The sequence below is a fragment of the Anabrus simplex genome, chromosome 5, assembly GCF_040414725.1.
Source record: "Anabrus simplex isolate iqAnaSimp1 chromosome 5, ASM4041472v1, whole genome shotgun sequence".
In the NCBI taxonomy this organism is placed as follows: domain Eukaryota; kingdom Metazoa; phylum Arthropoda; class Insecta; order Orthoptera; family Tettigoniidae; genus Anabrus; species Anabrus simplex.
The window spans coordinates 287,332,160-287,344,255 of record NC_090269.1 but is presented as its reverse complement, the minus strand read 5'-3'; positions in this window follow the sequence as shown (position 1 = coordinate 287,344,255).

The window sequence follows — 12,096 nt, the reverse complement described above, 5'->3', positions numbered from 1 at the left end:
GCCTTAGAGGCTGATGAGCTGAGGTGGATTAGCGCTATCAGAGGAGAAGCATAGGATGTTCCGTAAGTATGTGAACCTGAGGAACAATAATAAATACTAAATAGCTTTCCTTCCACCATGACGAATACTTTTTGAGAGAAATCTGAGGTCGATTCAATGAATAATGTAAGAAGATCGTTCTCTGCGAAAGCAGGGATTCTGTCTTAATTAACATCAAAGACGGTGACTTGGCAGTGATAGCCTTCTCCTATCCAGTCTACGAAGGCCTTCACGAGGAAAATATAGAAAAACATCCTCTCACTGTGCAAATATTTCGTTATTCGTACGCAATAGGGATGTAGGCGGAGAAAGTTCCTGCCAGATAGCGTTCGTGTAGTACCAGGTAAGTGCAAGGTGATCGTTCTATGTTTCTCCCAGTCAACTGCAAGGAATTCATAGATGGTGACAGAGTTTCGTAAGCTAAAGTAAATTATATCTTCTCTAATTTTACTCCAAGACTATATTAATTAATTGTATCGGTATCTCTCCTAGAATATTACGGACGATTTTCAGCGCTAAACGCGCCAGAGGCGCAAAAACTAGCGGAAGGAAGGATCAGCGGTAATTACAATATTCTTTCTTAATCTATTCACCCTCCAGGGTTGGTTTATCCCTCGGACTTAGCGAGGAATCCCACCTCTACCGCCTCAAGAGCTGTGTTCTGGGAGCGTGAGACTTTGGTTCGGGGGTACAACTGGGGAGGAGGGCCAGTACCTCTCTCAGGCGGCCTCAACGGGATGGGAAGATTGGAAGGGATAGACAAGGAAGAGGGAAGGAAGCGGCCGTGGCCTTAAGTGAGGTACCACCCCGGCATTTGCCTGGAGGAGAAATGGGAAACCACGGAAAACCACTTCCAGGATGGCTGAGGTCGTAATCGAACCTACGTCTACTCAGTTGACCTCCGGAGGCTGAGTGGACCCCGTTCCAGCCTCGTACCACTTTTTAAATTTTGTGGCAGAGCGGGGAATTGAACCCGGACCTCCGTGTTTGGCAGCTAATCACGCTAACCACTACACCCCAGAGGCGGACAACTACAATATTCTAACACGCTTTATTATCCCAATAATGAATAGGAGTCAGCATGCCTTCTCCTAAAGATTACAATTACTTGAGTATCGTACATTGATGAATATATAAATGTACCTCCACAAGACTTAAATCATAAATAGAGATTTAAATACGCATTTTCTCCACTTGCTAGTATTTCGAATTTTTAGATTGATCGTTTAAATGAAACTGAAGATACAGCCTTGTCCACCACCAAAGGAATGTGGATTTCTTGAGTTTTCCAGTGCCGGTTCCTTTGAAGATTTGACCATCAGCCATAAGGTGGAAAATCATTACCACAAATGTACATTTGATGGATTATTTCGTATTAAAAAAATCGGAAGTTTTCAACTACAAATCATTGTGTGATGCTGAATACAGACTTTTCAGTGAAACGTTTGTTTTGTTTGTAAAATATTTATTATTTTCAATTGGGTGAAGTTCTAATATGCAGTGCTGTGAATTCTGAGTACACAAAACATAACACCTATGATGTAAAGCTTATTCTAGGAATACCTGGTGACACTATAGGAGGGGAATGTTTTGCTGGAGCAGGTCCCAAGGCTTGTTGTAAGCATATTGCTGCTGTAAGCTATGCATTACAGCACTTCTCCAAGACTGGTATTATTCAGTGTTCAGAAACGTGCGCCCAAAATTTACAAACTTTTCACCGTCCCCCTAGCAAACGGTTGAAGCCAGTTAGTCTGATGAAAGTGGAATGTTTGCTCTTGTAACAGAATTCCTGCCATGACGTTAGGCCATTGTCAGGAGTTAATCAGCCTGGATATCAGCAATATATTGAAGGTATTGTGAAATGCTTGCTTTTTCTTTTTCTCTAAAAAAAAACCCGGCCAGCTGCTTTGATGTCATTCATGACCACCGTTATGATGTAGATCCATGTGCGACTCAAGCTGAAAATCTTGTAGGAGTCAATGATGGAGAAAGGAAGAAAATTTAGGAAAATACTAGGCAACAATCCCAGCCAAGTCTATGATTAAAAGAGAGGAAATATCGTTTGACAGCAAGTAATTTGGCAAAAATCTGTCACTCAAAAACTACGAAAGCCCTAGCAAACGCCTTATTCAACGGAAGTTTGGTTTGCTTCAGGGATATGAAGTAGGGATTTAAGATGGAATACTCACCAAGGGACAGGTATTCTGAGCTCACAGGTCACGTAGAAGTCCAAAAATGTGGCCTCAATATTCATCCTGCCAGACATTACCTGGCCGCATCTTGTGATGGACTAATTGAACAGGATAGAATATTAGATCTTAAAGGGTTGCCAAGTCATGAAAAAAGCAATTTCAATCAAATGTGTTCCATACTTGGGAGAGAGCAGTAGTGCAGTGATACTAAAGGAAAATCACAACAATTACTTCCAAGTGCAAGGCCAGCTGTTTGTTACAGGCAGATATTATTGTAGTTTTGTTGTGTACACTGCTGTTGACATGCTAGTTTTCGACATAGAAAGAGAGAGATATGACATTTTCATGCATAAAATGGTGACATAATGGTTGTCCTGAAAGACGAATTTTACTGCATGCAATTGGACTGCAGTATTTTGTATGTTTTCTTGCTAGGGGCTTTACGTCGCACCGACACAGATAGGTCTTATGGCGACGATGGGATAGGAAAGGCCTAGGAGTTGGAAGGAAGCGGCCGTGGCCTTAATTAAGGTACAGCCCCAGCATTTGCCTGGTGTGAAAATGGGAAACCACGGAAAACCATCTTCAGGGCTGCCGATAGTGGGATTCGAACCTACTATCTCCCGGATGCAAGATCACAGCCGCGTGCCTCTACGCGCACGGCCAACTCGCCCGGTAGAGAGAGTTGGCCGAGTTGGCCGTGCGCGTAGAGGCACGCGGCTGTGATCTTGCATCCGGGAGATAGTAGGTTCGAATCCCACTATCGGCAGCCCTGAAGATGGTTTTCCGTGGTTTCCCATTTTCACACCAGGCAAATGCTGGGGCTGAACCTTAATTAAGGCCACGGCCGCGTCCTTCCAACTCCTAGGCCTTTTCTATCCCATCGTCGCCATAATACCTATCTGTGTCGGTGCGACGTAAAGCCCCTAGCAAGAAAAAAACACTAAAATGGTACAGACTCTCGTATAGAAAAATCAGTCAGACTTTCTTTTGTTATAATATAGTGTAGAGTTTATTTTTCAACCGATCATAGACCACATTTCTTTATCTTTAATTTTATTTTTACAGAAAACACATCAGTATGTCTAAAAACACGGACTAGGATGCTAGAATTCAATAATATTGCCGAGATGATTAGCTCTGGCCTTCTGAACCTAAGAAGGTGGATTTCATCCCGCTTCAGTCTCGTCGTATATGAAGCTGCCTAGTATTGGTAGATTCACCGACACGTAAAGTAAGACTTGTGAGACAAATTTACGGCACCCGGATGTCTCTCAAAACTGTGTGTTAGTGGGTCGTAAAAGGTGACAACTTTTGCCCAGCCAGATGACCTGCAGGAACTGGAGTTCCACGTGGTCAACGTAAGACAATTCTCAGCCCATTGCTGGTTTTTTGACGACCGATTCTGCTGCCTCTGGTATCATTCAGCTCGTTACTTATTCTTGCGAGTCTGAATGAACCCACTCCCTGAACTCAGTCCATAATTAAAATCCCAGGAAGGGTTGGGAATCTTACCCGATCCTTCATGTAAGGGGCAGGCACACAAATGCTACACCACGGGGCTTCTACATCAGTAGACAATGTGTGCATAAATTCGGTGGTTGTTATCGAAATGCCTAATCTGTTTGTAGGTAGAAAATTGGAATTATTTATATTCGTAAATCGCACTTACCCAACAAAGTTTTCGTGACGTCATCGGGTTGATAATGATGGGAACACACTGAAATGATTAATTCTACTAGGGAAGGGCTCTTATCAGAGCCCAATTTAACAATTATTTCTCTTAACATTGAAGGACTGTCTTCTTGTAAAGAAGATCTTTTACATGAAATATGCCTAAAACATAACTGTGATGTTTTATGTATACAAGAAACTCATAGGGATGTTATTCAACGACGTCCTAAAATCCCTGGGATGAGATTGGCAGTCCAGTCGAACGTCCTCATGGCTAAAATAGAAGTGCCATCTTCATTCAACCAGATATCAGGATTATTCCAACCTCCATCACAGATGAAAATGACATGGAAATTATTGCAATAGAATTGAGTAACTCTATCATATTTTCCACTTATAAACCTCCAAATGTAAGCTTTTCATTCAGACAACCTGATAATCTGAATTTGCATAAAGTGTCCATCTTCGTGGGTGATTTTAACAGCCATAGCATTATATGGGGTTATCCACATGATGATGAGAATGGAGAAGCTGTTATGTATTGGGCAGAATCACATCAACTGTCCCTCATTCATGATAACAAACTTCCTTCATCCTTCAACAGTGGAAGGTGGAAATGTGGATTTAATCCAGATCTTATTTTTGTGAGTGAGCGGATTGCCCATCAGTGTGTTAAATCTGTCTGCCTTCCTATTCCTAACACACAAAATCGTCCCATAATGTGCCAGATATTAGCCGCAGTCAGAACACAGAGTGTTTACTTTAAGAGAAGATATGATTTCAAAAAGTCAAACTGAGAATGTTTTACTTCCTCTTCAGATAAAAATATGAGTATCATCAGTCCCATACCAGAAACATATGACCAATTTATTGATGCCATTAGATTGTTTTCTATAGAAGCCATTCCAAGAGGATGCAGAACTAATTACATACAAGGTCTTTGCCAGGAAACATCTGCCCTACTGAAAAACTACTTCAATTTGTATGAAAGGGATCCTTTTAGTGCTGAAACTATTGCAAGCGGACAACAACTTCTCTCTGCTATTTCAGAGACTAAACGAGAACAGTGGTTAAAATTGATGGAAGAGGATAACATGGATAGGAACAGTCAGAAGGCCTGGAGGCTACTCAGGCGTCTCAGTAATGATCGTAATAAAGCATCCTCTCTTTGTAACGTATCTGCAAACCAAATTGCTCACCATCTCGTCCAAAATGGCAAGTATGCAAACTCCAGTTCTAAAACAAAAGTGGATGTTCCTAAGACAAAATTCATACCACAAACCAGTATGCTTTCTAATCCCTTTACCATGGCAGAACCGAATGATGCCGTAAATATCAGTAAAACCGGAAAGGCTCTTGCTGTAGATGAAATATGTATTCAACAAATCAAGAATTTTGGACCTGTTACTAGAGAATGGGTACTAAATCTATTCAACAATTGCATTCGAATATGCAGAATACCCAAAATTTGGAGGAAATCTAGAGTTATAGCATTTCTCAAACCAGGAAAAGAACCACATGATCCTAAAAATTACAGATCAATTTCCTTGCTCTGTCATTTATTCAAGACCTTAGAACGAATGATCTTGGTAAGACTTACAAAAATAGTTGAACCACTTTTGATTCCAGAACAAGCTGGTTTTAGAAGAGGCAAGAACTGCACATCACAAATCCTCAATTTGACCCAATATATTGAAGATGGCAAAAATGTCTGCAACGGCATTTAATGTAGATAAGGACAACTTTGTTTGATGAAACTGAAAAGCTGTCTTTTAGGGATGGTTTAAATGCCATTGTATAATCATTAGAGTCTCACATGAAAATGGGCGGTTGCAAACCGAGTGCGTTGGTTACGTGGATTTGTCAATAATCATTTATATAGCTACGACGAGTCTCGAACTCACGTCGTCGAAGCAATTACGTTGAACCCTCCGTATTTTTCGAAGTATATGCGTCGCATGGGAATCGGGGAGATCATAACTTTATCAGAAATTATTAGGTTGCGGACCTGACATGTTTAAGTAAGGCAAAATTGCCTTTTAGTGATTTGTCACCTCCACTTAGTCCGAAGCGGATCCTGATTTATGGATCACCGGGCGAGTTGGACGTGCGCGTAGAGGCGCGCGGCTGTGAGCTTGCATCCGGGAGATAGTAGAGCCCACTATCGGCGCCCTGAAAATGGTTTTCCGTGGTTTACCATTTTCACACCAGGCAAATGCTGGGGCTGTACCTTAACTAAGGCCACGGCCGCTTCCTTCCAACTCCTTGTCTTTCCTATCCCATCGTCGCCATAAGACCTATCTGTGTCGGTGCGACGTAAAGCCCCTAGCAAGAAGAACAAGAAGAAGATTTATGGATCCTGATTTATGATATTTGTCCTCAAATTTTCGAAGACAAAATTGTATTGACCTAAGCCCTTTTACACGAGTTACTGTTGAGTGTCCGCCGACAGCTACATTGAAGCTCATTGAAATTGCTTGGCTGCAGCGTCTGGCCTCTCCTTGTAAGGCCGGCCATACACGTTGCGGCGTACCGGAGAGGTTTACCTGCACAGTTGACCTGTACAGGCGACGACCTCATACACGGTACGGTTTACCCGTCAGGTGACCTTACGGCATCGAAACGACGAGATGATGACGCGATCGCAGTGGTTGGTGTATTGTTAGCAACTAATTATTAAAAAAAAAGCAAAGGACACCCTGCAACTCATGGTGTAAAGACTGGTTGTTGAGAAGAAATCGCCACACTCACGTCAATTTATTAAAAGAATTGAGTGGAGAAGGAGGAGACTACCGTAATTACTTGAGGATAAGTGAACCAGTGCACGAAAAATTGCTTTCATTGGTGTCACCTTTAATCCAAAAGGTTCAGATTTGTACAACTCGATAAACTCCTCTAAAACTTGAGTTCGCTTACGGTTTGACATAGTATTCTATCAAAACAAAACAAAAAATCACCGGTAACCAAAATGAAATGACAAAACAAAACAAACCGAGTGGTTTTATAAAAACAAATAAATAGAATGCAAGACCTTCTTCTTACGCTTGTCCTGCTTCAACTGAGCTGAAACCTGTTCAGGTCTTTGGTGAATCACACAGACGTGCAGTTATGTTCAACTGCGCAGGTAACGGAATTGATTTTCGATTCTTCCTGGCTCGCCTGTACAGGTCTGGCCACCTGTGCAGGTTCATCGAACGTAGGTGCAACCCACGCTCCGGTTTACCTGTACAGGTCAACTGTAAACTAAGTAAAATGCAGGCGGTTTCCCTGCTCCGAGGATATACATAACTTACAATCAAAGATACCTTATGGATGGATTTCATAGTTAACGATATAAGTGAACAACTTAATTAACCAGCTACAAAAGATACAGAGCACTCTTGAATTAGTTAGCATGTTGTGTTTGTTATTGTCAGATTTATTGAATTAAGTCTTAAATTAGGAACTGTGTAAAATAAGAAATTCTCGTCGTCGTTGTGCTGAAACGATCTGTATATATCATAACTAGCAAAGAAGCCACAAATATAATACCATCTTGAGAGAGAGGGATTATTATGTGCAGACGGGATTAAATGCTAGACTGAGGCAGACAAGTCTAACAACGTGTAAGAGCGTTTCATAATCCTTGAGCCGTCTTAAGGGATGTATTAACAATTATACCGCAGCGAAGCACGAGGCTTATAAGATGAGAAGCGTGTTAAGAAAGCTATATTAAGCTACCTGAGAGTTTGTAGAAACTTCAGCCAAGATAAGGAGAACACTGTCAAGGTAGATGAAGATGTTCCGAGTTAAAAACAGAAAGAACTCCAAGGTAATTAGTGAGAACGACAGAGATTATTCCACTAAAAGCTCCCACACCAATTAAGAGTAACATGCATGTAGAAGTGCTCTGTGGCGGCAGGTGAGAAGAGAGTGTATAATCTCCAAGGCACAACGTTCTGCTCTGTTGGGAATCTTAAGAACCAGCAACAAACGCAAGATAGTAGCTGTTGTTGTGGGTTTGATTGCTGGTTCAGTCACGTAGCCTATTCCAGTCTCCTAATGGGCTTCCTAAATGCACGCTGAATCCTAGAGAAGCAGAGCTGTAATTCCTATTTCATTGAGCCCATCATCGGCATGGACTTCCTATCTGAAGCGGTGAAGTCGTGCTTGATTCACCTGAAATTACGTGAGTTCGATTCACTGTCAGGAAGTCGAAACATTTAGAAACTCGATTTTCACTTCTGGAGAGGGACATGGCCATGAGGTACGTTCAGTCTACACCAAAGATGAGCCAGCCACTACTTCGCTCTTTGTGTCAAGCCCACGGATAGGGGGGGTTCGTTCCTCCGAGGGCCTTCATTGACTGTACGTAGATGACTTTGCCTGTTATAGTCCAAATACGTAGTAAACGTCCTTCTGAGTGACCGGTGGGGTGTGGTCTTGTGGATAGTGTGGGAGGTCCTCCCGGTTCGATCTCTAGCAACTCTCTTCTTGACACGTTGTGTTCATCCACTGTGTACAGTGCTTGGCACTATGTGTAGACGAAGACTGAACAACGAGAGGAGTGAGAGACGAGGCAGCCCCTTTCGATTGCCCCTCCCCACATGCGCAGCCGATTCCCGCGTAAGAAGTTTACGAAGTATTTGGACTATACATCATAAATTACAACGTCAATCAGTCCTAAGTTCTGCAGCCCGGCAACCGGCGTAGGCAATAGCGCAGTAGTCTTCCACCTAATGGTTTGTCCATCTGCACATTTAACCCACTAGCCAAGCTGTTTCCTACTTATTGTGAATATCATGTGCTGCAACGTGAGTCCCAAATTGTTCTTCGGGGAGGGCCTCTAAACTTGTAGATGCAAGAAATATATTTATAGGACCTCTTTCAAAAGGATGTACCGGGTGAGTTGGCCGTGCATTTAGGGGCGCGCGGCTGTGAGCTTGCATCTGGAAGATAATGGGTTCGAATCCCACTGTCGGCAGCCCTGAAGATGGTTTTCCGTGGTTTCCCATTTTCACACCAGGCAAATGCTGGGGCTGTGCCTTATGAAGGCCACGGCCGCTTCCTTCCAACTCCTAGGCCTTTCCTCTCCCATCTTCGCCATAAGACCTACCTGTGTCGGTGCGACGTAAAGCCACTAGCAAAAAAAGTTAAAAGGTTGAATAGAAGAGAAAAGGGCAGAAAAGAGTTTCAGATAAAACTACAATAAGATAAGTATCCTTGAAACACTCGTGTAAAATCGTGAGTATCTTGAACTCTCAACTCAAGAAATTCCCTTACACCATCTGAATTTCTTTAAACTTCCTGAAGAAAAAGGAAAACAACTGATCGGACACTTGTACAGATGGATCAGCGTCAAACTTTGTACTGAACGCTTTGTTGTAGTACATCAACAATAACATTAACTACCTGGCTAAGTCTACTTTTGTGTTCTCAGGGGTTCTACTGCTTCGTCACTTGCTGACATGACTAAGGGATCAATTAAGATCGAACTACCTGAAATTAAAGGCCTGGATAACTAAACGTATGATCTATTTAAATAATGACCATGAAATCAAAAATTGAAAATGTCATCAGACATCTGGCTAGGCGAAAATGTTCAGCTCGTCTTGTGATGTTTGAAACACAACTTAATTGACAGCAAGTAAGAGTTCATACCAGTGATGTCTGAATTCTGGCATATTTTGTCAATAGAGGCCGCACCCATGATTTCCCTGATCTTTGCATTTCGTAGTTGATCCAGTCGGGTGACTACAAAGAGCTCTATATACATATTCATTTCTATTGCATGCACTTTCTTTACCTGGTCTTCGTAGGTGACCAGAACTCGCCCCCATACTATTCTACTGGTCTCATGAAAGTGCGTCCCGCCTTTGTATTTGAGTTTTGTTGGCATTTTATTTACCGGGAGAGTTGGTCGTGCGGTTAGGGTTGCACAATTGTGAGATTGCATCCGGGAGGTAATGGGTTCTAACCCCACTGTCGGCAGCCTTGAAGATGGTTTCTTGTGGTTTCCCATTTTCACACCATGCAATTGCTGGAGTTGTTCCTTCCCACTCCCAGGCCTTTCCTGTCCCATAGTCGCCGCAAGACTTATGTTTGTCGGTGCGACGTAAAGCAAGTTATAAGAAAAATGATTTTTTAAAAAAATCACAGAGTATGTCTGTAGGATCCCTCCACTTTCACCATGCGCTCCTACATATATTATTGCAGGGAATCGTCTGCCTGAATTCTTAATCCCAAGTACCAGAATGAAGTACTTTAGTAAGGTCTTCACCATCAATTTGAAGGTTCCCCTCTCGCTAGGTTGTCCGAAGTATTTGTCTACATTTAAATGGCTATACGATTGATTTAAAAAGTACCGTATGATATATCGTGCCTGCCACAGATACCGACTTTTGTATTAATAACTTGTAAGCAGCAATAGACGTTTACATTCTAGATATTCAACTGGATCGTATCTAAAGAATCTTACAGAATAAGTTTAGATTTCATAAAGGATAATTCACTCTCGTGAGACAATAGACGGTGCAATATTGTGATATTAAAATATCGCGAAGCTTTCGTTGGGAATCGGTGTGAGATTATTTGACGCGAGAAAAGCTCCATCGTCACATACGGGCTGTAAACGATCCGGGAGAAGCTGACTATGGTGGACTTGAGGGCACTCGAAGTAGTCAAGTCGCGCATTCTGAAAGCTACCCTGGGGATATCGAAATATGAAAAATCTCGACTAGCATATGAACTTGCCAAGATGACCTTCTTCATCGAGGACCTCCAGATGAAGAAAGGACTACCATTCACAGACGCCTGGGAGAAACTAACACAGGACAGAGTGAAGAAAAGAGACGAAATCTCGATCGACTTTTAGACAACGGTGGCCATAATGAGTAGGACATGGACAAAATCTAACCAAGACTTGCAACACTTTGTGAACTCGATGGCGGTACATGGATAGCACCATAAGCTGTGCAATACAGAGAACTTCCATGACCCAGACGAATCCTGCGTGTTTAAATTTTGCGATATTCAATGCAGCCGATACCATTCAATCACTTGTAAAAATTGGAGATCTTCTATTGCAATATTTTTCAAAAGTGAGTGATGTCAGTAATTCTTGTTTGTTCTCATCTCTAAGTACAATTTGTGCGCTGTATCATCAAATAAATAAATATGACTCATTCTTTGCAAAATGCCAACCGGTACGGTGATTTGACGTTTCCCTGTACGAGGAATTTTGGGAATTATCGGAGGCAAAAATCATATGCTGCTGCAGATAAATATCTCCTGCGCAATTTTCGGACCAATCTTGTCATCGTTCAAGCAGCAAATTCAGGACACACATTATTACACACTTCACTGAGCTGAGGTCAGGGCAACACTTTGTTTGTCGTAATCTGAAATACATCGTGGTAACTATCTTGAAAAATGAGTTGAATATTGCTATTATTCACACTATTCTTTTCAAATTACAATATCTTAGAACACTTATTCTAATAATTTTACTCGATAAAACATGCAACTTACCTTGTACAATCATTCCATTCCTTACGTGAACTCACAGTATTAAACTCATGCTCGAAGGTCCTGCTTAAAGTATTGCACGCTCTAGGAGTTAACCTACTCTTTAATAATAGTGTAGAAACTTCAAGTGCCACTGAAACTGTCAGCTTGGAGTTATTTTACTTTAACATGCAGCACTTTGCTTCCTAGCGTTACTGGTTGTTAATTTTTACTGTAACTCTGAAGTCTCCACATTTCTCATTTCGAGCAGTATGCTTTCTTCGCTTTTTCTCTGCCGTCTTTTCTCCAAACTCTTGCGACATTACCGGTGCGATGTGTACCACATGTGATTCTGGTCCATTGTTACGGCCGTATGCCCAAACTTTCTCCAACCCCATGTGGAAGGATGTCATCTTATTCTTACGCTTCTCGAGGTTTACTTTTCCCACACTAAGTGGGGTCGCTGGTGCGGAATAACTTCCTCCAATGGTTCCTTTCCGCGATCCTGTTATATTGCTTTGTTTCTTCGGTCTTCTCTTCCTTAAACATACCCCGCACAGCCATCTCCATTACACTTCTTCATACATCATCTTAAGTCATAAAATGTGATACTGTGGTGGTCCACAGTGTGGTATGATGAATCGTAATATGTGTAATACAGGACTCCAAAATAGGACAAATTTACAAAGTGTTTATTTTCGCTCTT